We start from the raw sequence: 12,892 nt of genomic DNA, 5'->3' as shown, positions 1-12,892 counted from the left end.
GTAATTAAAAATATGTTTAGATTGCCCCTCTTTAGTCCTGCACAAGTTTGGATTCCCCCCCTCCACATGGGGGGAGGGGGAGAAAGCACTCTTTAAGATTTGTGGCTGTAAAGAAGTGCAGAAAGAATACTAACAATATTATATTCCTGAGGATTTCAGACAGGAATTATTAAGAATTATGGTAAGAATGTCTGGTAAAAGACCTAGTTATTAAAAACAGTGATTCTGTCCTAAGTATGGCATAGATGGTCAGTGTACTTTAGCTGCTAATGATTGTTTTCTGTCTTGCTGGGATAAAACTACTGGTTTTCCTACTCTTGATAACAATTCTAAAAATAATGAATTCTATAAATAATCATACACTTTGATGTGGTTTAGACCTATCACATATTTAATGCTGTGTATGATGCGTGAGTTCAATGGAACATAGGTGTTTCCCCAGAGAACAGCATTTCCCTGATCGTGGCAACTCGGGGGTTTTCCTCCCTCCTCTGAGTACTACATAGTTGGTTATGCTGTCAGTTTCTTCTTTCTGCGATCAGGTATTCTCTGGAAGCTCCTGAATGTTTCACGGGTGTGAGTAATGTAGTGAGTAATGTGTAAAGCATGAATAATTGACATCAGTTCACACAGGGAGCAACTGGTTGAGTTTGTTACTTTGAGTAGCTCTGATGGTTGTGCGTTGTAAATGTGTTTAAATTCATGAAAGCCTGTAAGGAATAAATGAATGGGATCTTATTTCAGTAGCATGTAAGCATACATTAAGAAAGACAATATCATATAAGCAGGCATTGAGAACGAACCCAAGAATCAGTTCTGAGAGTTTGGTTCAAGTAAACCGAAACTGAACTTTAAAGTAAAATCTCTTCTTTTCCTTGAATTGAGATCATAAACTCTGGTTGCTGGTTTTGAAAAGTGCTAGAAGTTCACAAAGACTCTTTAAGGAAGAGGACTTTCTCCTTCGGGCCTAGAAAAACAAATAGAAAAGGGATTTTGAGGAAACTGTTGGAATAGAACATACAGTGGAACAGTAAAAGGGGGGAGGATTGATATTCTCCTGCTTTCTGCATTTACATTTACTGATTCTCTCAGACTTTTTTATTTAAAGAAACTGATGGAAGCTGCAAAGGGGTTCGATTTGTACATATGAAGCTGCTTTATGAAGGAGCAGCAGTGGCGTAGTGGTTAAGAGCAGGTGCATTCTAATCTGGAGGAACCGGGTTTCCCTGCTCTGCCACCTGAGCTGTGGAGGCTTATCTGGGGAATCCAGATTAGCCGTGCACTCCCACACATGCCAGCTGGGTGACCTTGGGCTAGTCACAGTTCTTCTGAGCTCTCTCAGCCCCACCTCACAGGGTGTTTGTTGTGAGGGGGGGAAGGGCAAGGAGATTGTCAGCCCCTTTGAGTCTCCTTACAGGAGAGAAAGGGGGGATATAAATCCAAACTCCTCCTCTTCTTCTTCTTCTTTATATTGAATCAGAGGTCAATATTGTCTACTCACTGGCAGCAGTTCCCCAGGTCTCATGGAGAGGTCTTTCGCATCCTCTGTTACCTGATCCTCTTAACTGATGACACCAGGGATTGAACCTGGGATCTTCAGCAAACCACATGTTCTACAACTGAGCTACAGCCCCTCCCCAAATTTAGATTAAGATTGCTCACAGGCAAAGAGGAGGTTAAACTTTTAGCTTCTATGCAGTATTGCCAATTAAAACCAAAGTACACATATACGCACTGTCACTACCCTTTAAAGGAAAAAATACAGGTGCTCAAACCTCACCCCACCCTGCTCTATAAAGATAAAGACAGCCTGCAAGCACTGGGTCATATTTCCAAGTATGCTTTCAAAAAAGAAAGGGGGTTTATTTGTATACAAGTCATGGGAATGTCCAGGTAATGGGGACTTGTGATACCCTTCCCCCTCAGGTTCTCGCCACCACCACTAACACCGGGCCCAGCAGGCTCCAGGCCTCTGCTGTTAGGCCCATCATGGCTCCTGGCCATCACTACCCCCATCACTGGTACAGCTCCCAGCATCTGCCAGCAGGGCTGTTGTGACTTCCTCTTCCCCATCATGGCTGCTCCTGGACCTGGCTTAGCTGCTGGTCTCCTGTGCCACTGCTGAGCTCACTGTGGCTTCTGGTCACCATTACCATTACTGGGGCTGCCACAACTCCTGGTCAGACCTCACCACCAGCACCATCGCTGCTGCTGGGTCTGGAACAGCTGCTAGGTTCCATAGTTGGTCCTGCTGAGGTGTCTTTCCACTCCACCGAGCCATTGTGGCTCCCCCCACCCCCGCAACCATTGCTACTGCTTTCCTGTACTGTCAGGACCACTAACAGAGGAAGAGAAGGAGGTAAGTGCATAATTTGCATATGTACAGGAAATGCTTTTGGAGGTTTTTTGGGGGGGTGGGGTGGGGTGGGGTTAAACACTCCTTTACATACTCGGATTTTTCTACAAATTGAACCTGAATGTGAATGTAAATGGCAATAACCTTTTTGGAATAATCAGATAAACTATAATCCAGAAAGGAGTACTATTTGCTTAAGATGTATACAGAAACATGGTCCAAGAAACTGCAAAAAAGATTTGCATAACATATTCAGACATTGTGATAGAATATATGGACTTTGTTCTGGACTTTGATCAATCTTCAGCCAATATTCAAAGGAACACTTACCAGTATTTTTTATACATATTAAAGAGATGATGATGATGATGATGATGATGATGATGATGATGATGATGATGATAAATGTGTAAAGTGCCCTCAAGCTGCAGCCAAGGCAATGCAGTAGGGTTTTCGAGGCAAAACGCTAGCACGTGGTTTGTCATTGCCTTCCTTTGCATAAAAAGTACAGTCCTGATATTACGGGGTAAAATAATTGTATTCTACATAGGACAGACCTATGTGTTTAATAACTATGTGGTGCAAGGATTTCAACAGGAGACTTCACCAGACATATCATAGTAAATGGATAAAGTGAAAATTATTTACTTGTAGCTATTAGAAGTAAAGAACCTTGCCCAGTTTTACCCTTTAGACTCATTTGTACAAGCTTCTGTTATACCGATATTATGCAGCTAATTAATCAAAATCCTCTAAAGAAGATACGGTAACCCATGTTACTTGAGAAGCTGGGGGAAAGGTGGACTATAACTGAAAATAAAATGCTTTCTAGCAAGAATGGCATTCTTTTGTGGAATATCCGCTAGAGAGCACTGCACCACAATTTGCTAGGAAAGTTCCATAGCAAGTTTTGAGCATATTGTGAAAGGCTGTCTAAAAAAGCCTTTCTGAATTTAGGCTCAGAATTTAAATTGGTGGTTGTGTACTGGATAATGAAGCATACACTGGGAAGGATAAATAGTTCTTTGTATATGGTGTGGGGAAGGGCATGGGATACCCAAGCAGGTTCACTACTTGGAAGGGAGACCTCCAAGGAAGGCTTCACAGAAGAAGGCAATGGAAACACCATTTCTTCTCACTTGCCTTGAAAGCTCCTTGACTGGATGGCACACTACACACACATCAATATGGTTTTTCTAATGTGAAGCGTTGCTCAGGGAAACCTGGGTGGATAGACACCTGTGACATTTCCTAAACTCCAGAAGATAAGGGCCAAACTAAGCATGACAGGAAGGGGGACGGTCAAGGAATGTGTTTGTTTATCTTTAAATTGCAGCTACCTAGAGGTCCATATGAAAGATTTTTAAAAAATCCCCCCCACACCATTTTTGCAATATAAACTTTAACCCCCAATCCCCTCCGCTACCCACCTCTGCAGCTGCTGTTTTCTCTGTGTGGTGAAATGCTTCTTTCATCTACCTGTAGTTAGGAAACTGGCTCCTCTGGGCTGACATAGGACCTAACTGTGCTGATCCATGCTTTGGCAATCTTAAAACAAACTTACTGTCGCTCTTTTTTCATGGGGCTGTCATCTGGATAGTGCACCAGGTGCAACAAGCAGCCTGAGCCACCTGTTTGTTACCTGGGGCTAGCTCAGGGGTCTGCAACCTGCGGCTCTCCAGATGTTCTTGGACTACAATTCCCATCAGCTCCTGCCACCATGGCCAATTGGCCATGCTGGCAGGGGCTGATGGGATTTGTAGTCCAGGAACATCTGGAGAGCCGCAGGTTGCAGACCGCTGGGCTAGCTGGTAGGGCCGTGGTGCTCCTATTCTCAAGTCCTTTCGCTGGCAGGCAATTAGTTTCTGGATTCAATTCAAGTTACTGGGGCTTGCTTTTGAAAGTCCTTCATGGCCTGCGATCTGCATACTTAAAGAGACTCTCACTGCGTGTTCCCATGAAGCAGCTTTCTTCTGGCCCACAGGGTCTCCAGTCAGTGACCTCCTTGCCCAAGGCATGCTTAGCAGCTGCTTCCACAAGTCTTTTCAGTGGTTGTTCCATTCCTCTGGAGCAGTTTACCATAAGAAGTCAGGGGGGCTCCTACTCTCCTGGATTTCTATCAAAGCACCAAACAGAGCTCTTCTGGAGAGCTAGTTTTAGGTCAGTCAGTACCTGAGCAGAAGGAGAATATCCACTGGAGACAGAGGTGGGATCCAACCAGGTCTCACCATTTCTCTAATTTTTTCTGAGTGCCAAGAAGGGGTTACTAAAGCAACCTCCCTGTCCAATAGGGACTGGAGGTGCATGTGTGCGGCGGCGCCACTGTTTGAATCCTGCCACCATCGAAACCTGTTATTAAAATTTTTGGATCCCACCACTGACTGGAGAGATATAAGAGGTTTTTAGACTGGGTGTTTTTAAAAAATATGTATATATATTTGTTGATTTTAGTGATGGTTTCATAACATTGTTTTTACAGTATTGTTTCCTGCCTTGGGTCAGCAGAAAGGCAGGCATATAAATTATGTAAATTGTACCCAGAAACAGATTAGGAGTTAGTGTAGTTGGACCAAGACTTATGTAAAACCTCTACAGCTAAATAAAATATACTGGTACACAGAGGAACTGATGCACCACACAGTGAACGTAGGTTCATGAATTTGTTAGTGGAAAGTGACACCTGAATGCAACCAGAGGCAAGACAGGGCAACGAATGACATTGCCTGATAACTTTTATTTTACAAAATTTATAGTCTGCATCTCAGTGCTCATAAGAGCCAATAAGGCAGCTAACAAAGTAATAACATACATAATAGAATATTGTGAACACCATTAAAACCAACAATACATCATAAAAATAATTAAACCCGTAGCTAAAATATGCATATAAAAACAGAAGAACCACCGTTAAAATTGAAGGCTTTCACGGCTGGAATCACTGGGGCGTTGTGTGGTTTCTGAGCTGTATGGCCATGTTCCAGTAGCATTTTCTCCTGACGTTTCGCCTGCACCTGTGGCTGGCATCTTCAGAGGATCTTCATCTTCTGAAGATGCCAGCCACAGGTGCAGGCGAAACATCAGGAGAAAATGCTACTAGAACATGGCCATGCAGCCCGGAAATCACACAATACCCCAACCATTAAAATATTAGGCAAGAAAGGGATCGCTGCAAAATTGCCACATCAAACAAACAAAAAAAACAACCCTCACCTGCTGGCAGAAGATGGCAGCACAAGGGAGAGAGTAAATAAAAATATTTCCTTATAAATAATTGGTCCTTCAGGTATGTTGGTCCCATCATAATTGGTCCTTCAGGTAATGTCCTTCAGGTAATTGGTCCTTCAGGGAGTAATTGGTCCTTCAGGTATGTTTGTCCCATCATATAGGGCTCTAAAGGTCAGCACTGTCACCTTCAATTGTACCAAAAAACAGATTGGGAACCAGTGTAGTTGGGCCAAGACAGGAATAATTTGACCCTTATTACTCACTCCAATATGCCAGTCAACATCCTGGCTGCAGCATTCTGCACCAACTAAAGTGTTCAAAGACTTTTCCAGAGTATCCCCACCTAAGCCGTTTCTGCATGGCACAATATGGGTCTATTTCTTACAATCTGCAGGAATCCTGATGCCCATCCTATAAACCAGTGATGGTGAACCTTTTCCAGACCGAGTGCCCAAATTGCAACCCCAAATCCACTTATATATTGCAAAGTGCCAACACGGCAATTTAACCTGAATACTGAGGTTTTAGTTTAGAAAAAACTGTTGTTTCCGAGGCGTGTTTTACTCAGGAGTAAGCTTGGTGGTAATCTGTGGCTTGGCTTTGAAGCAACTGAGCAACTCTTCCAATGGGTGAATCACAACTCTAGGAGGATTTACTCAGAAGCAAGCCCCATTGCCAGCAACCGAGCTTACTCCCGGGTAAAGGATTGCGCTTTAGTTCTTTGCATGAAAATCAGTGGGGTTTAACAGCGCTTAACAGGGTTACCTACACTGCTTCCCCAAAACTAGGTCTTAGGTTTACTGCTAATAATCAAGCCCAGGCCAGCCTAGATGGGGGCTCTGAGTGCCACCTCTGGCACCCGTGCCATAGGTTCGCCACCACTGCTATAAACCACTATTTGGCAGAGCTCAAGTACAGGGAGTGAGGAGGAAAAAACCCATCTGGGGGATAGGTGGCACAGCATGAGGGTTTCCCTGTCTAGTGGCTTAAAATGAGCCCATAACAGCCCAGGATCATAAAAATGAAGAGTCTGATCAGATAAGAGAGTAACAGTGTAAGTTGCACTGCAATATGAAAGTTTTGGGAAAACTTTGGATTATTACACTTTCGGCAATCCGAAAGGAAATATTTATAAGGAAATATTTTTATTTACTGTGTAATAATAGGCAGTTTAATATATATACTGTAATTGCTTATATAGTTTAGTTTGCTAATGAAGAATGAAGAGCTGACTGTTTTGGAAATTCAGTGTGCCTAATAGGATTGTGAAGTGTGAACTTTAATCAGTTCATAAAGTACACATCTGTGAGAAACAATGCATATCATTTGAACAGCATTTAATATCATGATTTTTAAATATCAAATTGGCAGATAAATAAACAAGAAAATTCTTAAATCCAGCATTTTACATAGTTCATTTAATAAATTAATAAATTAAACTACATGTATGGTTTTATGGATAACATCTAAATACAGGAACTATCCAAACCATGTGAAAACACATTTTGATACCATAAACACATTTATAATCCTCCCTAGGAGAAAATTAGTTTCTGCAACTTTCTGTAGTGTAAAAATTCATAGAGCAATTGAGTTGAAATAACACAGTAGGTATACTGTGCCCCGCTCATCTGGTTTTACAGTAAGTTGTACTACAGAGCTACCTATATACTAAAGTAAATTAGTTTGGCTGTTGAATCTTGCATTTTCTTCTTGACTGTCTTCTTTTCCCTTACAAAGATGATGATGTTCACCAGTGCAAGAAACAAATTCATCTTATTGCTAATAGTACCTTTTCATTCAAAGTACACTTTAACAATTAATTAAAATAATATAGAAATTAGATTTTCTTTCAATACATCACTTCAGTTCTGTAAGTTCTCCCAATGCGCAATGCTGGCGGGATGGGGTTGGTTGCCTGCTACCTCATACATCTTTCCCCATTCAAGCCCCCAAACATAATGAATAAGAGATGTGTAAAAATGTGTTTAAAAAGTGGATTTTTCTGCACTGGAATGTATCAAAAGGCAACAACTGTTCATCTTTGTGACAAGTCACAATGGAAACTAAGCATACCATTCAATCACACTTCCCAATATTGACTTTACAGATAACCTGCAACTGACATTCGCTAAGTGGTTACGTGCAATCTTGGGCAGTAGATATAGACAGGCCAGTCACATATACACAGTTCCCAGTGTGGAACTACCCACAGATTTACTCAATAAACATCCATTGCAAGGCAATATATAACCTTGCTTTCTACCACAGCAGGCTCCCAAAACTCATAAAATACACTTTTCTTAAAACGATTACTGTCCTTCTTGCTATCGTGTTTACGTTGAGGATAATGGAAATTTGTGACATTTATAGTAAGACCTTGGGCTTTTGAAAGTGTGCGTGGGGTGTGTTTTGCTGCTGGGATGCAAAATGGTTTAATTGTTGCTCACGTGTGTTTTTTAAATCTCCATTTGAACTTTTGCAAAATATACTGAAATAGCTTGAAAGATTTCCACCTTCCCAAAAAACCCCAAATATGTTCTGTATGACAATATTAATATTTGCATTAATGTTTGTCATTATTATAGTGGTTGCTTAAATTGCAGGTGTTCAGTATCATTCATATCCAAGGTGTCCTTAAGAACTTGCAGAAATTCGATAAAGCTGTGAAAATGAAAGAAAAAATGTAAACAAATATAATCCATACTGCATGAAAATAACAGTTAAAATGTAAAACAACATCAGCCATACTGTTTTGATAGTCAAAGTGAAAAAGAAAATGCCAAAAACATAAAAATACAATGGATATGATTAAATCCTTATTACCTGTTGTAGCAGCAACTTGAAGTTGTCCAAAAAATCTTTGGGAGGTTGCTTAGGATAATCGGTACAACATGGACATTTCTGAAAGATAAATATCTGATTAGTTGCATAATAGGGAGTGTACACTATACTACTACTTCTACTAATAATAACAACAACAATAACAATAATAATAATGTATTTCCTGTTGAGTTGTATGGAACACTGCATTCCCCCTCCCCAAAAAGCAGTTCTCCTAAGAAGTGTTACACCATTCTAAGCCAAGTGATCTCTTAGAGCCGGCATAAGTGGAATTTACACCAGCGGGGAGGGCAAACAGGAAGATGGGTGGGTGTCACACAACTCTGCAGTGCCGGACCTGGAAGAGCCTGCACCCCACAGAGTTGTGCCTGCCTAAAGCTGGCCACCAGTGCAGCTGGGGGCAGACTAGGGGCATTCCCGGGTTGGAGCTGGCTTCCACTGGGCTTTTGTGTGACATAAGTCCGTTTTGCCCTATGGAAGGATTTTAGGCAGCTGGGGGGTTTTCTGGAGTTTGCTGCCTTACTGCACTGCCTGGAAGTCGTCTGGAGGCAGAGTGACAGAACTCTCTGGATTGAGCTGATAGAATGTTTAGGACTGCACAATGAGTAATGTAGTACTGGTCTTTCATTACAGCTGATACTGAATCATAGGTGTGCTTCTCTTCAAACCTAATGTGTGGAAGCTCTCTATAGGTGATAAGTGGTGAGTGAACCAAGCACTTAATGTATTTCAGCACAATTCAATCATTGGGCTGAGGCTTGGGACAAATTAAGTGCCTTTTGCCTAATTATCCCTTGCCATTAACTTTCACTTACAAATAAGTATCTGAACGAGCTGGGGTAAGCTCGTCAGGAATCAATGAAAAAATTGAAACTGGGATAACCTTTCTGCCATTCATAGTTCCTCCAAAATTGCCTAGTGCTAGATCCACAACTGCCTTTTCAAAAGCCAACCTGAATTCTATCATATGACAAATAATTATGTTTTCTCATTTGATAAGTACAATGTCAGTGGATGAAAATTATTGTTAACTTTTTCTTTGAAGAAGAAGAAGAGTTGAATTTATATCCCCCCTTTCTCTCCTGTAAGGAGACTCAAAGGGGCTTACAAAATCCTTGCCCTTCCCCCGTAACAACAAACACCCTGTGAGGTAGGTGGGGCTGAGAGAGTTCCAAAGAACTGTGACTAGCTAGCCCAAGGTCACTCAGCTGGCATGTGTTGGAGTGCACAAGCTAATCTGGTTCACCAGATAAGCCTCCACAGCTCAAGTGGAAGAACAGGAAATCAAACCTGGTTCTCCAGATTAGAGTACACTTGCTCCTAACAACTAGACCGACAGATGAGATTAGATTACAGATTAGACCTTCCATGTTACTGCAAATAACTGTAAAACTCTAATCATTAGCCAAACCTCTTCAGAAGCACTGTAAATGTTGTGAGGGATACTTTGGATGCGAGAGAGGATTTCGCTGAAAGTCTTGTTTGCTGCTGGCTGTTCTATTGGCTTTAAAAATAATGTTGCATTTATGAAGCAGCTGACAGCAGTGTGGAGGCAATTCCCCTGGAACAAAACCCATGCAGATTACTGTACTAATGTAAGATCATTTTGGAAATTTAATAACAAATGAACAGGCAATTTTTTCCACACAGTAACATGTACATAAATATCTTCACATTCTAATTTTACTAGTTTATATTACCACTTTCACTGTGGGAATAGAACTTATTTTTTAAAAAGAGAAAAGATGAAAAAGTGGTTATTTTAAAATTGTCATCTCAAAAAATAGAAAAGATGCAAGAGTTGCTCACAGTAAATAAAGGAGAACACACTGATCTGGAAGGTATGTAGGAGAATAAGGTAACTGACTAGCAGTTAGTTATGGGTAGTGTGGATTTTTAAAATTTTTAAATTAGATTTATATCCTGCCCTATTCTGACCCAAGCTGGCAGACCTGAGATCCCAAATCCATAAAGCATGGAGGGGACCATCCTTACAAGCCAAGTGTTTTCATGTATGCCTTTCTTTCAGATTCCATCCCTCCTCATATCTTTGAAAGAGATTGTAAGGGGGCAACCTGATGGCCACTAGATCCTTACATTCTATTAAGGAATTGACCGTCAACTGTCCTGATGAAAGTTTGGAAACGATATGTGGGTTTCTCTCTTTCTCTGACCAAGAAGCATCATGCTGCATTATGAGCAAGATGCATAACTGAACGCCATTGAGGACCTGTGGATCACAAGCTTCCTAACAGATAGGAAACAGCAGGTGAAGCTAGGAAAAATTACATCAGACACCTGTAAAATGAGCACAGGGGCCCCCCAAGGCTGTGTACTTTCACCACTTCTCTTCTCTCTGTATACCAATGACTGCATCTCAAATGATCCATCTGTTAAAATACTGAAATTTGCAGATGATACAACGATGGAAAGTCCCCCGCCAGAGATCACCGCCAGACCGGCGAGGCAGGTTGAACAACTAGCCTCGTGGTGCCACTGGAACAATCTAGAACTGAACACACTTAAAACCGTAGAAATGGTGGTAGATTTCAGGAGAAACCCTCCCATCCTACCTCCTCTCACAATACTAGACAACACAGTATCAATAGTAGAGACCTTTTAAATTTTCCTAGGCTCCATCTCATATCTCTATGACCTAAAATGGTCACCTAATATCAAATGTCATCAAAAAAGCACAACAAAGAATGCTCCTTTTCTGTGCCAACTCAGGAAGCTCAAACTGCCCAAGGAGCTTGCTGGATACAGTTCTACAGAGGAATCATTGAGTCTGTCATCTGCAACCTTCTATAACTTCAATGTGTGGTTTGGTTCTGTTTCAACCCAACAAGATCGACACAGAACTTCAGGAGAATAATCCCATGAACTGCAGAAAATGGTACAATTGCTGCTAACTCCTGCCTTCCATTGAGGACCTGTATACTGTGCACGAGGCTGCAAAAAAAAAGGGGCTGTAGAAAATATTTACTGACCCCTCGCGATTACCTGGACATAAAAACTGTTTCTAACTCTTACCCATCTCTAAAAAGCGATGCAGCTACAGAGCACTGCACACTCAAGCATTAACTAGACATAAGAACAGTTTTTTCCTAATGCCATCACTCTTGTTAAAGCAATTCCCTCGATAATGTTAAACTATTTATTATATACTTATTATATACTCATTTCTCGTAATTCACTACTTTTTTTCATCATTCCTATTACCCATCTCCTCCCACTTGTGACTGTATGACTATAGCCTGTGCTGACATTTTATTTTATTTTATTTTATTTTATTTTATTTTATGATTTTACATTTTATGTTTTCATTACTACTGATTGTTTCCTGATTGCTTACTAGACCTATATGACAATCATTAAGTGCTGTACCTTATGATTAAGTGCTGTACCTTATGATTCTTGACAAATGTATTTTTCTTTTATGTACACTGAGAGCATATGCACCGGAGACAAATTCCTTGTGTGTCCAATCACACTTGGCCAATAAAGATTCTATTCTATTCTATTCTATTCTACATGATACACCTGAAACATACTAGGTCACAGGTATGCAAACAGACTCACAGTCAGATGGACATCAGGGGAACTTGTTACAAAAGGCACTCATTCACTCAGCAAGTGGGGGGGTGGTGGTGAAGAAGCTTACAGTTTACCTCCCACCCCACTTTCTTTGGTAGAAAAGGCAGTTGGATTTTGTTTATTTTTGTTCTCCAGCTCCACATGTCCTTTTTTTTAAAAAAGATGAATTCCCCTAATGCTGTAGTCCTCAACCCTTTTGATCCAACAGGCACATTTGAAATACTGACACAGCATGGTGGGCATAGCCAAAAATTGGCTCCTATGCAATGACTACCACAGAAGGTGGAGCCAGACACAAAATGATTGCCACAGCTTAATTTCAGTAATCCAGAGCAGATGATTGTGTTGTAGTGGCAGCTGCTGCCAAAGCAACATTTTTTTTTAAAAAAACCCTGCACTAGACAATCACAGATCTTGCTGAGCAAAAGACCTACCTAGCCCTTCCCACTTCCTAAAAATACATGGCAGGCACCAGAAAAGGTTCAGCAGATGCTGTGTCATCTACAGGCACCATGTTGGGGACTCCTGCCCTAATGTATGCCTGACTGAACGTCCAGTCAGACACCTGTTACCCAAAACAGGTCAGACATGTGGTAATTTGGCCCTGACTCAGAGTCACTGCAATTATGCTAAAAGTGTTTCAAAAAGTTCAGAGAGAGAAATAAATTTATATGATGTAACAAAATAAATTTTAAAAATTAGAAAAACACAATATGGATTCAGTGGATACATGTTACCTCACAACAAATACGCAGGGAAGATGCCTAATGCTGACTTTTGTTTTTACAGGCACCTATGTTCACAGCACACAGTTCTGCCCAAATAGTGTTCTGATATGCCAGAATTTATAGCATTTGGATTTTTTAAAAG

Source organism: Sphaerodactylus townsendi, linkage group LG10 (genome assembly GCF_021028975.2).
Source record: "Sphaerodactylus townsendi isolate TG3544 linkage group LG10, MPM_Stown_v2.3, whole genome shotgun sequence".
Taxonomy (NCBI): domain Eukaryota; kingdom Metazoa; phylum Chordata; class Lepidosauria; order Squamata; family Sphaerodactylidae; genus Sphaerodactylus; species Sphaerodactylus townsendi.
Note: the sequence above shows the minus strand (reverse complement) of the source record.